The sequence below is a fragment of the Notamacropus eugenii genome (assembly GCF_028372415.1).
Source record: "Notamacropus eugenii isolate mMacEug1 chromosome Y unlocalized genomic scaffold, mMacEug1.pri_v2 SUPER_Y_unloc_1, whole genome shotgun sequence".
Taxonomy (NCBI): Eukaryota; Metazoa; Chordata; class Mammalia; order Diprotodontia; family Macropodidae; genus Notamacropus; species Notamacropus eugenii.
This window is the reverse complement of record NW_027325109.1, coordinates 718,534-742,763: the sequence shown is the minus strand read 5'-3', so window position 1 is coordinate 742,763 and position 24,230 is coordinate 718,534. Positions and strand designations below refer to the sequence as shown.

Sequence of the window (24,230 nt, the reverse complement as noted above, 5' to 3'; positions counted from 1 at the left end):
AGTTAGACTGCCCACATCCTTTTCACAGTTAGCCTCCAGCCCTGCAGAAGCTAAGACCAAGAGTTCAGTCTTCCACCTATACCTTGACCCCTCCCCTCATATTTGGCGACTTGAGTATACATGTCAGTGTCCCATCTGGCCAACATTGGCTCCCTTGGCCCACATCTTCACTCCACCTCAGCCACCTGTGACTGTGCTGCCTCTGTGAGCCAGAACCCTAAGATTCTTCTCCTTGATCATGGCCCCCTGCTGTTACATTCCTCCTTTCACCTCACTCCTCCTAAAGCTGTGCTTTGACCATAACGTGACCTCATACGTTTTTACTGTCCATCACCGTTCCTCTGGCCTCACTTTCCTCATTTCACAGTTTTACCCCAGGATAGTTCACCTGTACACTAGTCTCTAGTGCTGAAGCCCTTGCCCTCTTGTTCCTTTGCCAGGCATGCTTTGGCAGATGCTGATCCTGGGTCATCTCCACATCTGCTTTCTCTGTCCACATTCATGAGCTGTTGGAAAAAGCCCCACAACCTCGCAGATGTGACTCCCTGCAAATGCACTCTCAGATCTCAGCTGGGCCCTCCCTCACTGCCCTTCACAGAAATCCTTTCATTCCTCCTCAGGTGGCAGCTCTCTCCATGGTCGCTGTTCCAAACTTTTTGTCCTCAATCCCCCTATGACACCACCAGCTCCTCCTTTCCTCTTAGTGAAGGACCTGAATCCTTACTTTACTGAGCAGAGACTTTTCATTCATGAGCTATTCCCACCCTCCTCCATACTTCAAAATCTGACTCTGTCACCCCCCATTCTCTCCACAGAGGTTCCTGACCTTGCCAAACTTCTCTGCTTTTGCTCTGGATCCCAACCCTTCCCACCTCCTCTCAGAGCTGGGGTGGGGGGGATTGGGGTTCCAGCATTTTCTCTTTTTCTCTCATCTTCAATCCTCCTTTCTGCAGGGGCTCCTTACCTGTCATATATAAACATGGCCACATCTCACATTACTACATTATAACTTCTCCATTACGAAAAGCCTTTACTTGATTCTGACATCCCCTCAAACTATTAGCCCATATCTCTTCTCCCTTTAACCCTGCAAAGGGTTACCTACGTTCATTGTCTCCCTTTTCTCCTCTCCCGATGTTCCATGTACCTTCTATCTTCTGGCCTCCAGCCCCATTACTTAACTGGAGACAGCTTTTCCCAAAGTTAACTGCTGAAACGGATCACCTTTTCTGATTCCTCCTCTTACTTTGACATTATTTAATCTTTTGGAACTATCAACTCCCCCCACTTCACACCTCCCTTGGTTTTTGGGCCCATCTAAGCACTCCTCATCCTGCTTTCGTCATTATCTAGCTCCCATGCTCTAAGCACAGACGTCTCCCAAGACTCTTTCTCACCTTTGCCAGCTGCCCTCTAGATACCTCTGCTTGGATGTCCCACCAGCATCAGAAATTCGGCCTATCTAATATAGGACTTTTTCTATATCTCCCCTTCATTTCTGTGGAAAACACCACCATCCTTCGGGTCACCCAAGTCTGCAACCTCAGTCATCCTTGCCGTTTCCTTCTCCCCCATTTCCCATTTGCCAAGTCTTGATGATTTTACCTCCATAACATATCTCACACACATTTCTCTCCACTTATGCTCAGGCCCTCTTCACTTCTCACCTGGATGGCAACAATGTCCACTTACTTGGTCTCTCTTCCTTTTTGAATCCATCTTCCCCACAGCTGCCAAATTGATATTCCCAAGACACAAGTCTGACCTTGTCATCCTTTTACTCAAAACTGTCCCTGTTATCTCTAGGATAAAACATAAGTGGATGTTGAAAGCCCTTCCCAATCTGGCTTCCTCCACTCATTCTAGTCTTACTGCATATCATGCCCCCTCTCAAACCCTGGTGTCTAACCAGATTGACCTGCCAGCTCCTCTCCAACAGTTAGGTGCCATTTTCCATCTCCTGACTTTGCCTTTTCCTTGGCTGTTGTCTGTGCTTGGTATGCACTTTACCCTCCTCCACCTCTGAGACCATCAGCTTCCTTCAGAGTCTCAACTCAGTTGCTGTCTCCTATATGAAGCTTTTCCTCATCCCCCCCACTACTCTCCTTAGTTATTAGCGCTCCTTCTTGAAACAACTTTGCATTCACTTATCTCCATGCATGTTCCATCACCTCCATGTTATATCTTATGGTATCACCCCCCCCAATAGTATGTATGTACCTTAAAGGCAAGAACTATTTCGTAGGACTTTGTACGGAGTAGGAATTTAACAAATATTGAATTGAAGTTCCAGTGTCCTCCACACAGAGTAATTACTGAACACCTATGAAATGATGCGTGGTCTACCATGTTAGTGGTAGAAAAACACTGAGGGAGTCAGGACCTGGGCTCCAATATCTTCTGTCCAAATGTAAGAACCAATTGGTCTCTGAGGACCCTTCAAGGTCTAGATCCTCAGAATTTAAGGTGGCTCAACGTGGAATCATGAGACTTGTGTTCAATCACAGTGTCTCTGAGCCTTAGTTCCCCTTGTCTATAAAATGGGGATAATAGCTCTTGGACTACCTACCTCACAGAGATGCTGTGTAGTTGTAAGGGAACATAGAAAGGAATTCTCAGTGAGCTGGAAGGAATCTAAGATCATCTGCTCAGAGTCCAGAGTGGGGGAGGGGGCTGATACACAGAGGTCCTGACTCCTAGCCCACTCCCCTTTCCATTACATTCGATGTACCTGCATCATTTGGTTAAGGAACGTTTCACTCCGATGATGCTCAGACACCTTCAGAGAAATAGCTGCAAGTGTCATTCTCGACAGTTTCGAGGAAGGAAGTAACTAATTTCAGTTTCCAAGTTCTCCAGCCCATTGGCAGAAGGAAGAGCCGGTTTAGAGAGAAACCTGTGAAGAGTCATCCTGGAAAGGATTCCTGCAAGGGATTTTTTTAAACAGAAGACAGTCTCAGGCTGATTAAAGAAGTGGGTGCTATTTGCTGGCTAGGCCTCAGGCTGGGCACACATGGCTGAGTACCATCTTCTCCCTGCTTGGTCCTTTGCTGACCACTAGAAGTACTCCTCATTTGAAATAGCCTCTCTTTTTTTTCTAAATAGTATTTTAATTTTTTCCAATTATACGTAAAGACAATTTTTAACATTCATTTTTTAAAAAAATTTTGAGTTCCAAATTTTTCTCCTCCTCCTCTCTTCCTACAATGGTAAGCAAAACAATTATATATGTATAATTATTGATATAGGTTACATATGTATAATCATGTAAAACACAGAATAGCCTGTCTGACAAAATCACAGGCTCATAGATTTGAGTTACAAAAGCTCTTGGAGACCTCATAGTCCAACCTCCCTCCTTTTACAGATGAGAATACTCAAGGACTTGGCTAACATCATACAACTAGTGAGCGGGTTGGAACTCAGATCCTCTGACTCCAGAGCCAGTCCTCTTTCCATGCTGCCACTGTTAATCCTGTTATGAGAGCAGTTATCAAGCATACACTTGGCATCAGGCATTGTGCTAAGTGCTGGGGTTACAAACGCAGACAAAAGAGTGAAGGGCTGAGCCAGGTTTGAAGGGAGTGTGGCCATCATGAATGCTTCCCCAGATGGCAGTTTCAGGGAGGAACTCACCCGTTGGAGGAAAAGGGTGGAGGGGTGGAGCCTCACCAGTGTGAAGGCTACAGAACCAATGGAGGAGGAGGAGCAGGAGCAGGAGCAGGAGGAAGAGAAGTAGTTGGAGGAATTCCTTTGGGAACAGGGATTAGACCTGAAATTTCATTGGCATAGAGTTCTACAGGTGAGAAAACCCCCTCTACCAATTCAGAGATTGAACTTGCTCTGTAACCTGGGGTCATATCCAAAGGCCTGGCACACAGATTTTGAGCAGGAGCTAGCTTAACCCTGTATTTCTACAGAGGGGAGCTGAAATGACTTGCCCACAGTCAGTCCCATGGTCTTGTCCCACATGTCAGATACTAATCAGCAGAGCTGGGATTCAAAGCCAGGAAAATAGCTACAGATCTAGCTTGGTCAGGGTCAGAAGCAGAACTTGAAGAGTCTTCCTGGTTACCATACCACTTGTCCAGCCACATTAAGTACCTTGAGTATTTGCTAAGTGCATCAAGTGCATCAAAAGTGTAAGCCTTGAAATGTTGAGTACTTCTAAATCAGTCTATATCTCATGTAAATTCCTAGCCATACACTTCTCAATGATGCAGTTATTGCTATGACAGAAAAAAAGGAACAACAAACATAGGAATGGAGATGTATGCTGGGAAATTGAGAACTGGGAAGCTGTTATTTAGTTCAATTCATCAAATCATGATTAAGTGCCATGTTCAGAGCACCAGAATGGGCATTGGGACAGAGACAAAATTTAGTTAAGGTGTCCTCCCTCCGGAAGCATCATTGTTAAGTTCAAGGAATCTCTCTCTCTCTCTCTCTCTTTCTCTCTCTCTCTCTCTCTCTCTCTCTCTCTCTCTCTCTCTCTCTCTCTCTCACACACACACACACACACACACACAAAACAAAACAAAAAACACTATAATAACATGATTGCTCGTTGTGAATATGTTTGAGAGGTATGAAACAAAGAACTTGGTTTGGTTTGAGGAGGGATGCATTTCGTGGACCAGATAAAACTCTTAGACTGAACTCAGTTTCTGATCCAGCTGATCCAAGGACAATCTCATGGCATGTATTAATTACCAGATGTTTAGGAAAGGAAGAGAAAAGTCAGGTATTGAGCTCCTTGTGCCAGTTATCTGACTGATGCAATGTTGGGGGGTGGGTCGTCAGAGTACTATAACAGGCATCATAGAGGCTAAAATAACCTGGATAATATGCTCCTGCAGTTGGCCCAGAGCCATGCTATAAGCATGCTAATCTTCGAAGAGATAGAGTGCATTCAACACAGAACTCCCCATCGCTGTTGGTGTTGGCAGAGAACACAATCATTTGCTCATGCTCAAAGTAGTACCTGCACAATCTCCCCTAGAGAGGAACTAATAAGCCAATCAGGTGGAGATGGAATTTATACCCCACAGAGCCATCACTAGCCGTTTCTGTGCCTAGGGCAAGTCACACCACATATACCCTGAAATCAACTTTGTACGTCAGGATACAAAAATAATGTAAGACAACTTCAGTTGTAAGTGGGAGGAGGAATTAGTTACATTAGCAGCTCACAGATGGGTGTTATTAGCAATGCATACCTTCTGGTAGTTTCCTATTTTCATCAATTATTCTTTGTAACTAGGTGTTGAGCTCAGTTATTTCTATACCCATAAAAGAATTGCTGTCAACATGTAAATATCACAGATTTCAAAATGTACACAATCATTCGAAATCACCAGCCTACATTTTTGTTGTCTCTCAGTTTTGTTGCCCTAGGGCAGAGCCCCAGTCATCCCAGTTTAGTTAGTTCTCTAATACTGCAAAAGAAGATATTATGCAAAGCCGTTGAGGATGGAGACCAGACTCTAAAGAATGTAGATGAATTGTGAAAATTGCTTTTAATATGAATTCATGACAAAATCTTAGCACTCATATCATTTTTAATATGCTGAGTGGTGGGGAGATGGCTCCAAAAATGTCAGCTTTCTATTTGAATCATTGAGATTGGTCTAGACTTGTGATATAGGAACTCTCAGTGTGGAAATGTCTTCCAAAAATGCTGAGTTATAACTTGGAAATGTAGAAGGTATTTCAAGGTTAACTCCTATGGTTATTTCTCTTTAGGTATAATATCCACATTTCTTCATGTGTACCCATTTGGAGCAAGCATTGAATACATTTGCTCTTATCTACAGTGTCTTGATACCAAGGTATTTATGGGAGGGGAGGAAACTTGGATGGTGAGAGGAGGCTATGTTAGATTCTTTCTAAACATACTGTCAGTGAAAAAGCCCTTTATATGTAATGAAATGATCTGTTTTATCTTCTGTGATTCTCTGTATCTCTTATTTGGTCATGACCTCTGCTCTCCATAGATCACAAAGGTAATTTCTTCCTTGCTCCTGTAATTTGTTTATGAGGTTATGAGGTTACCTTTTATCTCTATGTCATACAGCCAATCAGTGCTTAACCTCATATATTATGTCATGTGTTAATCTAAGTCTAATTTCTGCCAGATCGGGCAGCTAGGTGGTGTTACAGTGGATAGAGCACCAGGCCTGGAGGCAGGAAAATCTGAGTTCAAATTCAACCTCAGATACTTACTAGATAGGTGACCCTGGGCAAGTCACTTCACCCTGTTTGGGTCAGTTTCCTCATTTGCAAATAAGCTGGAGAAGGAAATGACAAACCACTCCAATATCTTTACCAAGAAATCTCCAAATAGGGTCACAGAGTTGGATACAACTAGGAAGCGATTAAACAATTTCTGCCAGACTGCTTTCCAATTTTCTCAGCAGCTTTTAATCAGCTATCAAGTCCTTACCCCAGGAGTAGCTGCAGTCTTTCGATTTATGGAACACTAAATGCACAGAACCAGGAAAGCAATCTAGACAATAACAATGTTGCAAAAACAAATTTGCAAACCTTGTGAACTCTAATCAGCTCAATGACCAGCTGTGATTCCAGAGAACCAGTGATCAAAAATGTCTCCCCCTCCTGCCAGAGAGGTGACAGCTCAAGATGCAGAAGGAGGCATGCATTTGGGGACATGGCCAATGTGGGAAGCAGTTTTGCTTGACTAGGCATATTTGTTACAAATGTTGTTTCTTTTTTTTTGTTTTTTTATTCCCTGGGAGGTAGAGTGAGTTGGGAGGCAGAAGAAACAAATTCTTGTTTAGTTTCAAGAATCACCAGATTGTCAGGATCCTACAACCTCTGGCATAGGTGTGCCTGAGAAGGGCTCAAAAGGTAGAGTTAAGGATACAACTGTCCCTGACCTTGTGCCATATCCTTTAGTGTTTTCCATGCCTAAGTTGTCAGGTAGTTTGCAGCACAGTCCAAGACACAAGATCTTGCCTGAGGTTGCCCAGACAAACAGAAAAGCTCCATAGTCAGCCAGACTCCCCAGAGACGCACTTGTCTGAGACTAGGAGATTTCACTTGGATCTCTTGTTCTCTTTGCTGTCAACATATAAATCTCTGCTACAGCAGTATTATAAACTAACCCAAACCCGTTCTAGAGGCCTGCTCATTCCTTGTTTTTCCTGCTGCCTATGGGCAGGCTCAGAGTAGGAGCCATTGGTAGCCCCACAAGTCAGCTATCTTGCCCTCCTGACTCTTGGAGCACCAATCAGGTTTCCTCTCTTGCTGTAGTAAGAATGACAGCCATAGAGCTCAGTATACAGAGACCTGGGTTTGGAATCAGGAATACTCAAGTTTATGCTAGCTGTGTGACCCTGGATAAGTCACTGAACTTTTGTCTTCCTCAGTTTCCTCAATTGTAAACTAAAGGGGCTCCATCCCCTCTTAATTCCCTTCCAGCTCTAAAGTTGTGATCATATACATAACTGCAAAGCAGAACTTCTCCTATGCCATTAATATTAGAGGTAGTGAGCGCTGGTGGAAAGAAAAGCAGCCTCCAAGTCACATGATTTGGCCCTGACACCCATGTAAGCATGAGCACATTGACACTTCCTCTTCTGGATCCTCAGTTTCCTTCCCTGTGAAATGGCAACCATAACTGCCCTGCCAGTGGAGGCATGGGTTAAATATGAAATAGTCAATCAGCATGTGACCAAGGGCCAGCACAGGCTATGGGTTAGACAGACTGCCTCCAAATAATCAACAGTGCTCATCTCATGATTAGGTTAAGAGACACATGATGTAGGGGGTCTTAGTGAGGGGGATGACCTGGATTTGGAGTCAGAAAACTTGAGTTCAAATTTTATACCTCCTAGATACTAGTAACCATTGGGACCTTAAGAAGCCTTTTTCCCCACTCCAGGCCTCAGTTTCCATCCCTGTCAAAAAAGGGGGTAGGGCCATTGGAGGCAACCTGGATTTAAATCCTGCTTCTGATGCTTGCTAGCCATGTAACCTTGGGTAAATCATTTCATCATTCCCAGCCTCAGTGTCCTCTTTTGTAAGACCAGGGAGTTGGACTCAGTGGCCTCTAGCTCTAGGGCTAGAATCATATGACATCTAAGGATTTTCCCTCTCTGGCCCAGAACAATCATCTGGGCAAAATTCCTGTGTGTCTATTGGGAGGATGAGCCTGTGACCTCACTGGGCTAGGGAACTCTCAGTTGAGGAAAGTCCCTCCACCAGTGTAGGTTGGAATCTTCCCTGCAACTTCAAGGGGTGCTTAGAGCACTGAAGTGAAGTGACTTAAGTTGCACAGCGTAGGATCTTAGTATTTCTCGATTGGTTGGTTGAGTAACACTTGTCCAGGTCACACAGTGCAAACATGTCAGAGGCATAATTTGAACCTAGGTCCTCCTGACTTCAAAGTTTCTACCCATGTACCGAGAGCAAAGAGAAATGTTACTTTTTCCAATAACTCACAGGAATCATAGGTTTAGAACTGGAAGGGACCCTGAAAGTCATCTACTACAACTCCCTTACTTTACAAATGGGTAAACTAAGGCCTAGGAGGGTGAAATGTCTTGCCCAAGGTCATACAGGTATGAGTAGCAGATCTTCTGACTCCCAGTTGAAGCCTCTTTCAGTTCAGTTCAGTGGAAAGGGGGCTTTGTGGTCGATGCTCCTGCGTTTTGTGGATCCCTGCTAGCCACTACCCAGAAATAGCAGTGGCAGAAGTGAGTCCCACAGAGACTGTCAGTCCTACTGTCATCTTCACTTTGATCCATTTCTGTCACTCTATTTGTCGTATGGTCCAGGTGGAGTTAGGGTCTCTTCATTCCTTTTTTTCCCTTTGCTTTCTTTTTAAAAAAAGGTTTTTCTTTTTTATTATGAACTTAACAAAACATCAATCAACATGAGGATTTCAATATACAAATAAAGAACTCCTCCAAAAAAAGGTGATAGACAAAACTATAAACTTTTGTTACATAGTCGGGGGCGGGGCTGTTTACACATATATGAAATTTAACATGGTAGTAACCAATCTTCCTGACTTGCCCCTTTTCAAACCTCCTTCTGTGTTCTCCTCTCGGTAGTTCTTTTCTTTTTTGCATCTCTATCACTACTCACCAATTCACCTTCCAAAAAAACCCCTGTTCTTAACAAATAATTATACTCAAGCAAAAAAAAAAAATCAACTCATTGGCCATTTCTGAAAATGAATGTTTTCTTTGGCACCAGTAGTCAATCACTTTGGCCAAGAGGTGGGAGATTTCGTTTCAGCATTAGCCGTCTGAAATTCTGATCTCTCCATTTCTTCCTTGGTATTTGAATGCCCAGTCAATATGGGCCAATATTTCAGGGGCAGGGGAAGTAGTTTCTGGTTGAGTTTTCTTTGCAGAAATCAATAGGCCTCACCGTGTTGCCTGTGTACCTCTCCCATCCTGGAATTGTACTTGCAAAGAGCAAAGCATCTCAGAAATGCCCCTAGCCTGCCCACTTTGTACCTTTTTTTATACTTAGTGACACTCTCTTTTCAGTTCCTCAAGTGCCAAGTTTATTCGTGGTTTCCATCTCCTCTTTTCTCTTTGTTACTAAAATTTCTTTTCAGATTTCCATTCAATGTCAGGTGTAAATGGCCAGTAATGGCTTAAAGTACTATTGGCATTTTAACAAGGCTTAGAACCAGAGTGCAGAAATTGGAGCACTCTGAGTGTAAGGAAAATCTTTGCAGTCATGGGTACTGGTCAGAAGTAGAATGGGCCTCCCATCACCAGAGGACTCCTCCGGGAATCTGGTTCCATTTTGATTGGGCCTATTATTGGGGGAGTTTTTATTCAGGTTTGAACTGGATGGCCCATGAGGTCCCCTCCAGTTTGGAGATGGCTGGGATCCTGAAAGGCCTGTAATGGTAGCAGTGAACTTTATTGACCGAGGAGCGCAGAGCTGGCTCTCATGATGCTATTTTCTCGCCCATAGATTTGCACCAGCGAAGTGGAAACTCTCATGAGCCACCTGTAGTGCACCCTTAAGCAGGAGATGACTGGAGTTGGAGCCAGCCTGGAGAAAAGATGGAAATTCTATGGCTTTGATGGTCTCAAGATGACCTAATCTCCTTCCCTTTTACTACCCAAGATCCCAGAAGGAAACAGTTCCTAAGCCTGGGAATTGATAAAAAAAAAAAATCGATCTATGTGTTGTTTTCATTGGTTTCTGTTTGATTTTTTGTGGTAGAATTCGCTTTAGCCTTGTAAATTCCCTTATGGAATCTATTGTAACAAGTGTGGATTATAGATAGCACAGTACCTTCTGCTAAAGGCCCTTGACAGACAGGCTCCAACCTTGAGTGTGACCATTTCTCTCCTTTGGTGAGTTGGTTGGTTGGCTTTTTTTTTTTTTAATGAAAACTTTCAGATGCTCAAAAAAATTACACCTAGGGCATCTACTGTATCTATACTACTGTTGTCAAGCCTTGACATTTTCTTTTGTTTTTGAGCACACTATTACTGGAAATGTTTTGACAATTTGTATGTAATGTGTTTTTCCAAAATCTCTCATCCTATAAACATTTCTCCTATCCCAAGGAGCCATTGGTGGAACTTCTGATACCCTCAGTAATGCTGCAGGAGGCAGGCCAGCCTACACTCAGTCACCGGCAAGGGCACACACACACACACACACACACACACACACACACACACAAACGTGTTTGGGAGAGATGCTCAACCTTGCCCATCTTTTGAAGACAGATCACGGTTCATGAGTTTCTCTGGGCTTTTTGTTTGTTTTTTTGTTTCAGAACATTCATGAGCCAGAAGTTGACACATTTTCCAAAGTGGTTCTTTCTTCTTATTTAGAAGGTAGCTTATTTCAGAATTTACAAGTAAAACTAAATTTTTTTTTAAAAAGGTCCAATGTATTGGCATCAACAGCAGCCTCGTCTGGCTGACATGTTTACAGAGACTTCAGCATCATTTTGTAAATAATTTGCTTCTAAAGGTGGGCGTATTTCATTTTCTACAAACTAGACAAAAAAACGACTACACCAGTAATGGGATTTATTTTCATATTCTCTCTGCTCCAGCCTTTCACAGAATCAGTAAGCCCTTTCCTCCTGCCATCAGTGTACCAATCAAGAGCTCACCCACTGCTGTAAATATTCTGTTTACTTCTTGTTGAATGTTTCCAAAGAGATGCTCTGAGTATCACTAGCTCATTGTACTTTCACAAAAGAAGAACCAGGGCTTACTCAGTACTGAGGGGGCAGCTCATGCCCCTGAAACAGGGCCCTCCAGGCTGCCAAGACCTCCTGCAGTTTACATTTGAGGGTCTGGTTCAGAAGTTCTGCTCAGTTGTTTAATGGAGACAGGTTGGGGCTAAACATCCGGAGACAAATTGGTCTGGCCTCTTGTGTGGTGCTTTTTTTTTTTTTCAAATCAAGCATCCCCGCCCTTTATTACTGGCTTAAGATAGTGTGTTTGTGTCTGCAAAGAACATGAGGAGTATTTCAGGAGAATACCTTGTAAATGAGATGTCAGTACTGTTTCCAGTTGTATTTTTCAAATAATAAAATAAAAAATTTTTATGCCATCTTTTGGTGTCATGTCTGAACTCATTGGTGCCATACAGATAGAGGGTCCCACATTCCATTTCTAGCCTGTCGGGTGTGTTGTAGATCTTAACTATCCGATATTCTGGACACTGAAAGTAAGGCTTCTCCCTCAGGTGCCCTTCTGGGCTATTAAAGCAGTGGCAAAATAACTAATATGAATAGCCTGCCTCTAGAGAAGGGTAGAGAGAGGCCATAACCTTCTGTTTGATCCAGTGCTCACTCCCAGTGAGTCCTACTGGGCTCAATCTCTGGCCTCCTTCAGGAAGGGGAGAGATGCTTTCCACTTAATGATTAATATAAATATACTCATACCTGCTCATACCCTACTCATCCCACTGTTTCTGAAGTCTTAAATTCAACATGTTCTAATCTGAATTCCTTTCTTTTCCCCAAACCCTCCCCACTTCTAAACTTCCCTATTACTGTCAAAGGCAATATTGGGATGCCACCCCAAGTACCCACATCCTCCCAGTCCTTCAGGCTCTCAGCCTAGGAGTCTTGCTGGATCAGGCTCACAATCAATGTCTGGAAGCTGGATTCAAACCCAGTTCTTCCTGATCCCAAGTCCACCCCTTTCCCCACTATACCACAGCAAAAAGATTCTTTTTCCCATGAGTCCATGAATTCTATGAATCCCAGATCTTGGAGTGAGGCCAGAAAAAGCAGCTTCAGACAGCTCTAAGGCCACACCCCAAATCGTGTGGGCTTTTCTGGAAAATGACCATGCTTCAGCTCCACCATCCAATGCCCCCACCAGGGGTTAGTAATGTTTGGGGGCACAAATTTAGAGACAGTTTTATGGGAGGCTTGCTACCTCCAAATATCTGAAAAGCTGTGTTCTTCTTAGCCCCTGAAGGATAGCCCTAGGATTCCCAGAGAGAAGGCATGGGGAGTCAGACGACAGTCAACAAGCATTTGTTTGGCTCTTACCATGTGCCAGGCACCATGGTGAGCACTGGAGACTCAAAAAAGGCAACAGAAGGAGCTTCCAGTCTAATAAGGGAGATGGCACGCAAACAACCCTGTACAAACAAGCTACAGCCAGGCTAAACGGGAGGTGATCACAGAGGGAAACCAAGAGATAGAGGTAAGAAGGGAGAGCATTCCAGGCATGGAGACAGCCAGCGTTGGGACGGGGAGTGTCATGTTAAAGGATGTTGCCAAAGGAGGTGGGGAGGAGTCAAGTGTAAGAAAACTAGAAGGATGAGAAGGGCCAGGATGTGAAGGCCTTTGGATGCCAGAAGATTTTATATTTGATCCTGAAGGCAGCAGGAAGTCACTGGAGTTGACTGAACAGGGGGTGATGTGGTCAGACCCACCCTTTAGGAAGATCATTTTGACAGCTGAGGAACACGGACTGCCTTGGACTAGGCAGAGTCACCAGGAGACTGACCTGAGCCTGATATAAGGAGGCATTCCTGAACCCAGAGAAGTGACAGAAATGCAGAGCTGCCACTCCAAAATTCTGACTTGAAAGCCCAAGAAGGAAAAAGGTTGGGCAGGAAGTTGAGAGTGAGAAAGGGCTTGAAGACTGTTGTGGAGATTACAAAGCAAAGTATAGCACCTCAACAGGACTCTCTGCAAAGAGCCAGCAGTCCATTTTTGAACCTGACTTCTGCCTAAGCCAGCTGCCTAGCAGGTCAAGCACTGGGCCTGGAGTCAGGAAAACAGGAGTTCAAATCCAGTCTCATATACATCCTAGCCGTGTGACCGTGGGCAAGTCATTTTACCTCTGTCTGCCTAAGTTTCCTCAACTGTAAAATGGAAATCATAATAACACCTTCCTCCCAATATTGTTGTGCAGATAAATAAGATAATTGTAAAGTGCTTATTGTCTGATACTCCCTCCCTTCTTCCCTCCTTCCTTCCTTGCTTCTTTCCTTCTTTCCCTCCTTCCTCTCCTTTACTCCCTTCTTCCTTCCTTTACTTCCCTCTCCTCCTTTCCTTCCTTCTTTCTTTTCCTCCTTCCTTCCACCCTTCTTTCCCTCCTTTCCCTCCTTTTCTTCCTTCCTATAAATCAGTATAGTTTTTCACTGTTTTGAGAAGACATGGAAGTCACCAGAGATCTCTACACCATGGGAGAACCAGCTCTGAATTTGGGGCTCCTGACTGAGTCATCAAGGTCCGTCAGGCCTCTTCTGCTGGACTGAGACAAAACTGTATACCCCATTTTCATCAAAGGCTATATTCTAGGTTAGCCTGTTGCTGGAGCTGGAACTTGACAAATGAGTTTGTGCTGAGATACTTAGAGAATGACAATGTGCTAGATTTCTGCCTGTTAACACTGTTAAAACCCACAGAAATGTTAAAAAAAAAAAAAGATGCATTGTGACAGGCCTGGCAAGAAAAGGGAGCACTTTGAACAGTTCTTTTTAGCAGTGAATGATTGTTGGAGCAGAACACAGCTGCTTTAGCTGAGAAATGTTCCCTATCAGGGTCAGGGGAAATAAGAAGAGTCAATCAGCTACCTGGGGGGCCGGAGCTGCCCCACCCCAGGCCTATTTTCCTTTCCCTCAACACTGAGACACGGCACCTGGGGAAACAACCGTTTCTTGGTTCTTTCTCTTTTGGGTCCTGTAGTCAAAGATCTTTCAGATATGTACACACATGTATGTGTGTACATGTATGTTTATATATGTATGCATATGTATACACATATATGTGCATATATGCATACACATATTTTTCTATATACACATTTGCACATGTCTATACACATATACATATATATTCTGTAGGTGCCAGACAAGAGAACCTCCAAATCTGTAAAGGACCTCAGAAGCCATCTGGTCCAGCCATACTTGAACAAGAAAGCCTCTATAACATTCTCTCCCAGCCTGGCCTCTGAAGGCCCCTCCAGGCAGCCCCTTCTACTTGAGGACAGCCCTTAGCGTTAGAATGGTTTACTCTCCGTGGAACTAAAATCTGCCTCTCATAAGATCAACTTGTACTCATTGCTCTACCTTTGAGAGCCAAGCAGAGCTAGGCTAAGCCTTCTGCTCCCTGACTTCTCCAATGTTTCAGTTAATCTGTGATTTCATCATTATGGGTTTTCCTTCCTCCTGCAAGCCATCCACACCTTTTCAGAAAGAAGGAAACAGAGCCAGGAGAATAATCCACACAACTACAACCATGTAAATGAAAACAGCATTAAAAAGCAGCTGAATTGTAATTGTAATGACCAGTCTCAGACCCACAAAACAGATAATGAAACACACTTCCAGCCTGTCAGTAGAGAGGGAGAGGGCCACAGGTGAGAAATGTGATAGACACTGTCAGATGAGGTCACTTTGTCAGCAGCTTTTGCTCAACTGTTTTCCTTTGTTACAAGGGAGGGGCTGGGAGAGGGTGAAGAATAGAGGAAAACATGGCAGGAAGGTGGTAGACTGTGAGTCAGGAAGACCTGAGTTCAAATCCTGCTTCTGAGATGTACTAGCTAGCTGTGTGATTTCTTGGACAAGTCACTCAATCTCTTAGCCTCAGTTTCCTCAACTGTAAAACAGAGATAATCATAGCCCCCATCTTCCAGGGTTGTGAGAATCAAACGAGGTATTTCTTTGCAAACCATAAAGTACTACGCGAATGCCCGCTATGTTTATTATTATATAAACATGTTATATAAAGAAGCAAAAGGCATCGATAAAACTTGTATTAGAAGTTAACAAATCGATACCTCAATGCTTTCACAACTGTGTTGCCCCCAATGCAAATTTTCCTCTTCTATGTGTATTTGGTTTCATCCTGATACTGTCCCCGAATTTGGCTTCTTACAGGGTGTTAGGATCCAGATGTGGCGTCACCACCTCCTATGGGTGATGACTGTTATCGAAACAATGACAAACTTGTCCCATTACTTAGCTAGTTATTTTCCTCTCGCCAGTTTCATCTCTGAATACTCCTGGGAGGCTGGGGCTCAGCTGTTTCACACTAAGATTTCTAGAGATTTTATTTTCTCTTCCACTGCTTTCTGATGTTTTTTGAATACATTGGGACTGTTGCGTTGAATTCAGTCAGGGCCTGTCTTAGCACCGTCTCTTACTCTGCTTGTGTTCAGGTTCACCTTCCAGTTAACTATTTTGTTCCATCTTTCTACGTTGCCACAATTTCATTGTTAGAGTCTCAACTTCTCCTATGGAGTTTTAAGCCTTGCCTATTTTAAACCTACCCATTCTTTTTCTAAACCAGGGGAACCTGCTCTAAACCCTTCAAAATCGACCCACCCAAAAACTAGGGGAGTCACCAGACTCTCTTTCCTCTCTTACAAATTCTAAGATAGAATGGTCCATCTTAAGAGTCACCTGATTTCTGTTTGAGCAGCTAATTAGTTCTTCCTTGCTGGTCAGAATCAGGTCTAGGATAGCATTTTGGACTCCCATGAGCTTCCTCCACCTTTGAAGGGTGAAATTATCATTCAGATAAGTTTTGGGTTTTTTTTTTTAAACTGTATCGGGTGGTTTGCCTTTGGCAGAAAGAAAGTTCTGCCAGATGTTCTGAGAACTGAAGTCCCTTATCAGTCCTACATGGTGACTGGGCATTAGATCTGTGATGTTTCCCAAATTCTACATCTTATTCCTCCTCTTCTCCAGGTACTCTGTCCGTTATTTGTGGTCACACCATAATGTCATTTCTGCCTCTCCCTCCCATTGATTCACTCAGATTCTCACCACTATGTTCCCCCAGCTCCCCTGCCCTGGGGTCCCTCGGTTCCCTCACATGAGTATATCTTATTAAATACCCAACATCATTTCCACTGCGCTTTTTAGCTTGTATGTTCCTTTTGGTCTGCTTCCAAAGTCACATTCTGAACATGAGTCCCAGCCCTGCTAGTTTCATTGGTACCTAAAGGGGATGGGGAGGGGACTGAATTAGCCTCTTTGCATTAAGACCTCAAGCTCCCTAATGTTCACAGGCGGTATGATGATGACTCTTCCTTTTGTTCTACTTGTTTCTACTAGGGGTGACACTATTTACTCATTCTTCTGGATAGATAACTTTAAGGTTCTCTTTGAATTTTCCATTTCCCTAACCTGTCAATTTCACCTCCCCAAATATCTCTCCCATCTGTCCCTTCTGTTTCTTTCCACTGCCACCATCCTAATATGGGTCTTCATTACCACCAGCTGGGTCACCCCTCCCTTCCACTCTCTACTTCTCTCTGTCTTCCTGTTGCTGCCAGGACAATCCATCCGTAGGCATAAGATCTGATAATGTGTCTGCTTATTAATTTCCAGTGGCTCCCTGAACCTTTCTTTAGTGCTTCCTGAGAAATGTTCAAATTCCCTTGCTTGGCATTCAAGGCTCTCTACAATCTGGTGTCAGCCTAGCCTTCCAGCCTTATCTCATATTACTCCAATGTACATACTATGCCTTCCAGTCAAACTGGGCTACCATCTGTCCTTCCCTCCCCTACCCTCAATGCACCCTGCACTTCAACTCTTTCACAGCTTAGCCTATACCTGGAATCTCTTTCCTCCATCTCTGTTGAAATTCTACCCATCTTTTAAAGGACAGAGAGAGCATGGATCTGTGACTTCATTTTTACAAGGAAATCTCAAATGAGGAAACTCCCTCTACCAGTGCAGATTTCTACCTTCTCTGCAACGGTGTTGCCTGGGGTATTGTGAGGTTACTTGCCCACATGGGATTACACAACCAGCATATGTCAGAAGTGGGACTGGAAGCAAGGTCTACGTGGCTCTGAGTCCATCTCTTATCCACTGTGCCACATTCCCTCCTGCTATCCTTAAAACCCCCAACTGCAATACCACCTCCTCCATGAAGTCTGTTCTCCCCTTTTCCCTTCTGACCTCACATAGCATTTTGTTTTGTCCCCATTCCAGCAATCCCTTTAGATCATAAGATCATAGCCAAATCTGGAAGGGGTTTTCGGGTCATTGCTTCCAACTCCCTCACTCTATAAATAAGGAAACAGAGGCCTAGAGAGGTGAAGGGACTTAGCCAAGGTCACACAGCCAAGATGGAATTTGAGCCGGGATCTTTCAGTATTTCTTCCAACCCTCAAAGACTTGCCCAAGTTCACACAGGGAGTACATGACAGAGCCAGGGTTCAAATTCAACTTCACTGACTCCAAAGCCATCAAGTTCTCTTGTCACTGCATCATGCTATCTCTGGTGTGCCCCTTTCCATTTTAAAAATAAATAAACCGAGGCCCCAAAAAAGTGATGTGACTTGCTTAAGGTAATAGATAGTAAATGGCAAAGTGTATGATTATTAATATGTGTTAATATATTATTAATTATATATTAATATGATTATCGTATTTTGTTGATCAGTTGTTTCAGTAATGTCTGACTCTTTGTGACCCCATCTTGTGTTTTCTTGGCAAAGATATTGGAGTGGTTTGCCATTTCCTTCTCTAGCTCATTTTACAGACGAAGAAACTTAGGCAAATGAGATTTAAGTGACTTGCCCAGGGTCATGCAGTTAGTGTCTATTTTTGTATTAGACATACTAATTTAAAAAAAAAAAGTCAGTCCTCCCACTTAGGATAATAATGGCTCCTCCTTCAAGGTGACAGCACTTCCAAGGCTTCAATCATCTGGGTGAGAGATGGCTGGCCCAGATTTCTCAAGGGCCATAAGCAAGTAGACAAGCCCAGTTTTCTGTCTTCCAGGCACAAAAACTTCAGTAAGGACCAAAAGCAAGGCACCCCCTTCACCAGTCATGGGGGTAACCATATGGGCCCAGGAGAAGAAAGAACTATGTGACCCTAAGTGGCAATGGCAAAGAATTACTGCACAAACCTTTGGAGAAAAGGGGCCCAAGGAGTGGTAAGATAGAGCCATGATGTGGAAGAACAAATCTTGATCCTTCATTAATACTGTGGATTATATGGAATATTTATCCCAAGAGTTTTCCCCTTTCACAGAAGCCTCAATCTTAGGGTAGTATTATAAATCTGAGGGAGTGACTATAGAGGTCCCTGGGGGAGGTGAGATCTACTGAAGAGGGAAGGAGGCTTGTTTGGATTACTTAAGGAGTGCCCATTTATGGAGTCAAGTGAAAGTCCATTGTGTTAGCCTGAGTACTTGCAAGGGAACTGAAGGCTCCTTTATCTTTTCTATAGAGACCTTGACAGGAAGTGTCTGATGTTCTCAAGTGATGTTCTCCACACTGAGTGGAGGCATGAACTAAAGACATTGAGTCATGAGAAGCTCCAAGTATCAAATCCAGTTTGTATCAACCCAGAACTTTGATTCTGAGCCATGAGTTATACATATGAAATAACAGTGAATGTGTGGCTATGTATCATGGACACAGGTGTTGGGCACCAACTTCAAGCATGATAGGAGTCCAAAGGGGAAAGAGGTCGAGTAATCAGGGAGGGCTACATGGAGGAGGAGAGGCTTGAGCTTAGCTTTGAATAATGAGTAATATTTGAAGATTCCAGTCAATGGGACTGTCACAAAAGCAGAGATGTAGGAATAAGCCTAGGATTATGGCCTGACTTGACTGGATGGACCATGTTTACGTAGATTTTTTAAAAATTAATACGTCAACACATTAAAATCTGGTAGGAACTGCATTCTAATCTGGGTTGTGCTGTTCTTGGAAATGTTGTGGGCTATGTGTTTGACACCTCTGAAATAGGAGAGATTTTGCTGCTGAGCTTTTGGTGGGAAATGTTTGTACATTTATTCTTGCTGTATATGCTGCTGTTCAGTCATTTTTCAGTCATGTGCAACTTTCAGTGACCCCATTTGGGATTTTCTTGGCAAAGATGCTGTAGAGGTCTGCTATTTCCTTCTCTAGTTCATTTTACAGATGAGGAAACTAAGGCAAACAGGGTTAAGTCACTTGTCCAGGGTCACACAGCTAGTGTCTGATTTGAACTCAGGTTGACTAAGTTCCTGCTGACTCCAGGCTGACGCTTTATTCACTGTACTACCTAGCTTCATAAAAATCAAATAATGTGAAGTGATTAAATGGAACTGGGGTACTAGTAACAGATGGGGGGATGCCACCAGTGAGGGGGTCTATCCCATGGCAGAGAAAAGGAATGTCCACAAAACCCTTGGGGCTCTCTGGCTTCCTGATGGGACATGTAGTCAGGTGGCCCTGAGAGTGGGGCCAAAGCATGCGCTTTCTCTCCTGATGTTAGAAGGAAAATTACAGGTGGAAATGGGGGCATTTATGAGAGTAAAAGTAGCGTATGCCTTTGTATTTATTTCATTGCCTACTTTCTTCTTTTAATAATAGATTTTGTTGATATATTTTGGTTTGACATCAAGTAGATTTCCCCCAGTACCTCTCCCTGCTTCCCTCCTAGAGAGCCATCCCTTATAACAAAGAAAAAAAAGATTAAAGAGAAAGAAAAGAAAAAAAATCACAAAATCCATCAACAGATCAAAAAACTGGCCCTATGCCAACACTCCACACCCACGGAACCACCTCTGCCAAAGAATAAGGGAGTTGCTTCTCCTAGCTCTTCTTTGGGGCCCAACTTTTTCTGCATCCTTTTGTAGCCTTTGATTTTCATTGGTTTGTGGCAACTGTTGTTGTAGATATCATAGATATTGTTTGCTTCTGCTCCCTTCCCTGTGTTTGATGCCTCATTTCGTATGGCTATAGACAAGATCATGATGTAAATGTGTACTGGACTTGTTATGGACCAGCAGGGAAGGGGGTGGAGAAGGGGATGGCCTGTAATCCTGGCTCTGCTACCAACTGGTTGTGTGACTTTGGCCTAGAGCAAGGGTTCTTAACCCAGGGTTCTATACCTTGCAGGGAGTCTGTGGGTAGATTTCAGGGATCTAGAACTTGGGAGGAAAATGACATCTTAATTTTCATTAACCTCTAACTGCAATACGGCATTTCTTTTGAGGATGAAGGATTTTGTAAAACATGATTCTGAGGAGCACACAGGAATCATCAGACTGCCAAAGGGGTCCAGGGCACATAAAATGGTGAAGAACCCCTTGTCTTAGAGAGTCTCAAAGGTATCACCTTTGTGCTCTGACGGTCTATGGCTCTGATCGTATATGGCTCCATGGTTTTTTATTGGTGGCCCAAGAAATGAAAGTTTTATTTCCCAGCTCTAGGTTGGAGCATTCCCCTCAGCCAGGCTGCCTGCCTGCTAAATGACACCTGTACCTTATTGTCTGGTGGCATTTAGCAAGACTTCATTGATTATTCATCAACAGCTGTGTGACCAATGTGCCACTCAGTCCCCAAGAATAACTGATTTGATAATAGAGTAGATGTGCTCAATGGCATACAAAAGAAAGGTCCTCTCAGGGGCCTGATCATGCATCAGTCAAGCCAACTGTTGGGCCATCGATGACTTAGAAGACCCCTTCAGCATTCAATTTTTTCTTTTTTGGGGAACGAGAGTGGCAAGGGTTATTCATTTCCCTCCCACATTTCCACAACTGCTCATAGCAACTTTAACTTCCCAGGTGACAGGCCACATGGCCACCTTGGTCCTAGGCCAGCTTGCCAGAGTTAAGTCAAGTAGTGAAAGAAGGCAGCTGTCATCCCTTTTGTGCAACTGTTGGCCTGTCACTGGGAAAAAGAAGACTCTGCCTGCAACTCTATTTTGACAAACCTCCATCTATAAAACAAAGGTAAATGTTTATTGAGTATCTGCCCTGAGGCCTTGAATGAAAGAGACAACTTTCAAGTTTCAATAACCAAAATAATCCCAATTGGACTTCCCTGGCTTTCTTTGGCAGCCTTGAATGGAAGGCTATAGATACACAGTATATAATCTATACAATCTAGGACCTATCTGGATTTCAGTAAAATCTGAGACTGATGCTTTAGGGTACAACTTGTGGGCGGATCCATAGCTAGCTAGGTCAGATGAGATTGCTGGAAGAGAGAAAACGTAGTGTAAGAGAAAGCACTGAACTGGATGGCAAGAGACTTTGGTTCAGTCCTTGCTGTACCACAATACCTTGCTATATGACCTTGGGAAAGTCACTGAACATCTCTAAGCCTCATTTGATTCAACAAACGTGCAGTGCCTACTACTTGCAAAGTTCTTACCATCTTCCTCCTCCCATACGTCCTCATGGTGTGGAGGTAAACCTAGCCTCTTGAGGACTTTCCATGGAAATTCAAGCAGGAAAGGTTTCATTTGTGGGCCTGGCAGTGGACTGTGTCATCTGGACACCAGCCTCGAGAAGTTCAGAGACTTGTGAACAGTTTGCCAAGCTTTTGGCCACAGTGGCTCCCAGAAGCCCCCTGTTAAGGGAGGTATAGAGAGGTTATGATCTACACAGGTGGAGAGAGTACATATATCAATGAAATCACAGATTCCCCCCAAAAGACAGGAGTATTCCAGGGCCCCACGCTCTGCTACCAATCTCACAGCTTCATGCTGAGGGGCAGATGCAACCTCCTGTGTGCCCCATATAAGAACTACAAGCGTGACCACCAAAGAGGAATGAAGGCCCACACTCCCCCAGAGGCCATAGGTCTGGTGCCCAAGAAGACAGACTTAAGGGCTCCAGTTTTGGAGGGTAGATGATGCTGAACGTTTGATACCTTCCTCTTTTGACTTGTTACATGTACTCTTCTATCCAGTGACGGTGGCCTCCTGGCTGTTCCACAAACCACACCCTCCTTCTCTCAGCTCCTGGCATTCTCTCTGGCTGTCCCCTCTGCCTGGCATGCTGTTCCTCCTCCCCTCTGATTACTGACTTCCCTGGCTTCCTTTAAGTCCCACTGAAATCCCACTTCCCACAGGAAGCCTATCCCGGCCCCTCTCAATTCAGCTAACTTTCTGTTAATTATTTCTTATTTATATACAAAGTTTGCTTTGTGTGTATTTGTTTGCTTACTCTCTCCCCATTAGACTATAATCTCCTTGAGGACAAGGATTGTCTTTTGCCTCTCTTTGTATCCTGGGCTCTTAGCAGAGTGCCTGGCACCCTAGCATGCACTTAATTAATGTTTATTGATTGACTGATTGCTATACATGTACCTTCTTCACTTCCCTAACCTCCTAAACTCCTGAAAGTCTACCAGGCTCAGCATCTGCCTGGGTCCCTCACTCCTTAGTGGGGTGCAGGAACCAGAGGAAGTTGTCATCTCCTCCATCACTATCATCCCTATCCTCATCACTTCCGTCATCATTATTCCATTAATGGCACTTTCCAACCTCCAAAACAATTTCTTCACAATAGCCCTGAGTAGGAAACAGGGCTGGTATTGTTTCCCCTGTTTTATAGGCCCAGGCTCACACAGTTAGGAATTGTCAGAACGAGAATGTAAATCCAGCCAGATCTTCCAACTCCAAGACCACTGGTAGAAGAATGCACAATTATTTAAGGAAGTGTTAGCATAAATGAAAGATGCTTATTCATCATGGAGGGAAAACAATACATTTTTAAATGGAAGCCAATTCAAACATTCCCCTTTTGCCTATTTCAGGGGAGGATGAGGGAAGTGAGGTTGGATGAGGGCACTTAGCATAATTTCATCTTTTCTGTGACAGCATTCAAGGTGACACGTCTAAGCCAGAGGCTATGGAAACACAAGCCACCAAATATCCCAGCCTTCCAGTCCCCTCAGTCAGGCATGCAGGATTTATGAGGAGAAGAGAAAAGAGTGGAGGACGTGACTGCAATACACTCACCAAGGAGAACTTCTTGTTCTGAAGATGCTCATAGCTTCACCCCTGCTTTTATTGACTTGTTAGGAAAGAACAATGGTATACAGTGAGTCATCTTGGGAAACCAGTAGGTCACATCTGGAGCTGGTGTCCTGGGACTACTAGATGCCCCTGGGAGTCTCATTTAGTGCCCCATTAAGAGTCTTGAGACCCTGGCCCAGACAGAAGTATGCTTCCCACAGTGACCCTGCTATTTTTACTCCGTGCCTTTTCCTAAACTCTCTAGGGGGCTAAATGAGAAGCAGAAGCAGAAGCAGAAGCAGTCCCTACCCAAGGACAGTGGCGCAATTTTAAGAAGGGGAACATGTCATTCCTGGGATGTTGATGACATTAGGAAAACATTCTTTTCTCCCCTTCAGAGAATAGACAGCACAATATTAAACTGTCACTCCTGGTGAACTTGACCAGAGAGGCCTCACCAACACAGACTTACAGACTATTGGAGCTATGAGAGATCCACTGGTGCCACCACCTTGGGTTACAGATGAACAAACTGAGGCTCAAAGTAGGGAAAGAGGCACCCTTGTCGCAGAAGTAGTAAGGAGCAGATGGGAGATCTAAACCCAGAGCCTGAATCCAAATCCTGTGCTCTGTCCAATATGCCATCTCACTTCAACTTCCAAACTCCAGTTCTCTTACCAGGGAAATGGGCCAGATGACCTAAAGAGTCCCTTCCAGTGCTGACATCCTGTGATTCTCTGAGTCAGAGGCAGAGTGAAGACTTGAACCCTGGCACTCCAGAGTCCCAGTATGCTGCTCTCTATAGTGAGGATGTTATGTTACTCTGAACTGCCAGCAAATATCTCCAGCAATCAATCAATTATCAAGCATTTATTAAGCACTTAAAATATATGTGCCAGGAACTGCACAGAGCATTGGGGATACATAGAAAGGCAAAAGCAGTCCTTTCGCTCAAGGAGCTTATAGTCCCATAGAGACAACATGGAAATAACTAGATACATGCCAGATATATACAGAGCAGATGGAAGGAA

The 24,230-nt window shown here is 43.8% G+C and overlaps 1 pseudogene; it reads left to right on the top strand.

Moving 5' to 3' along the window:
• The window catches only part of LOC140516976 (ecto-NOX disulfide-thiol exchanger 2-like), a 32,754-nt pseudogene extending 22,659 nt beyond the window's left edge, over positions 1-10,095 (top strand).
• Positions 10,096-24,230: the final 14,135 nt, after the last annotated feature.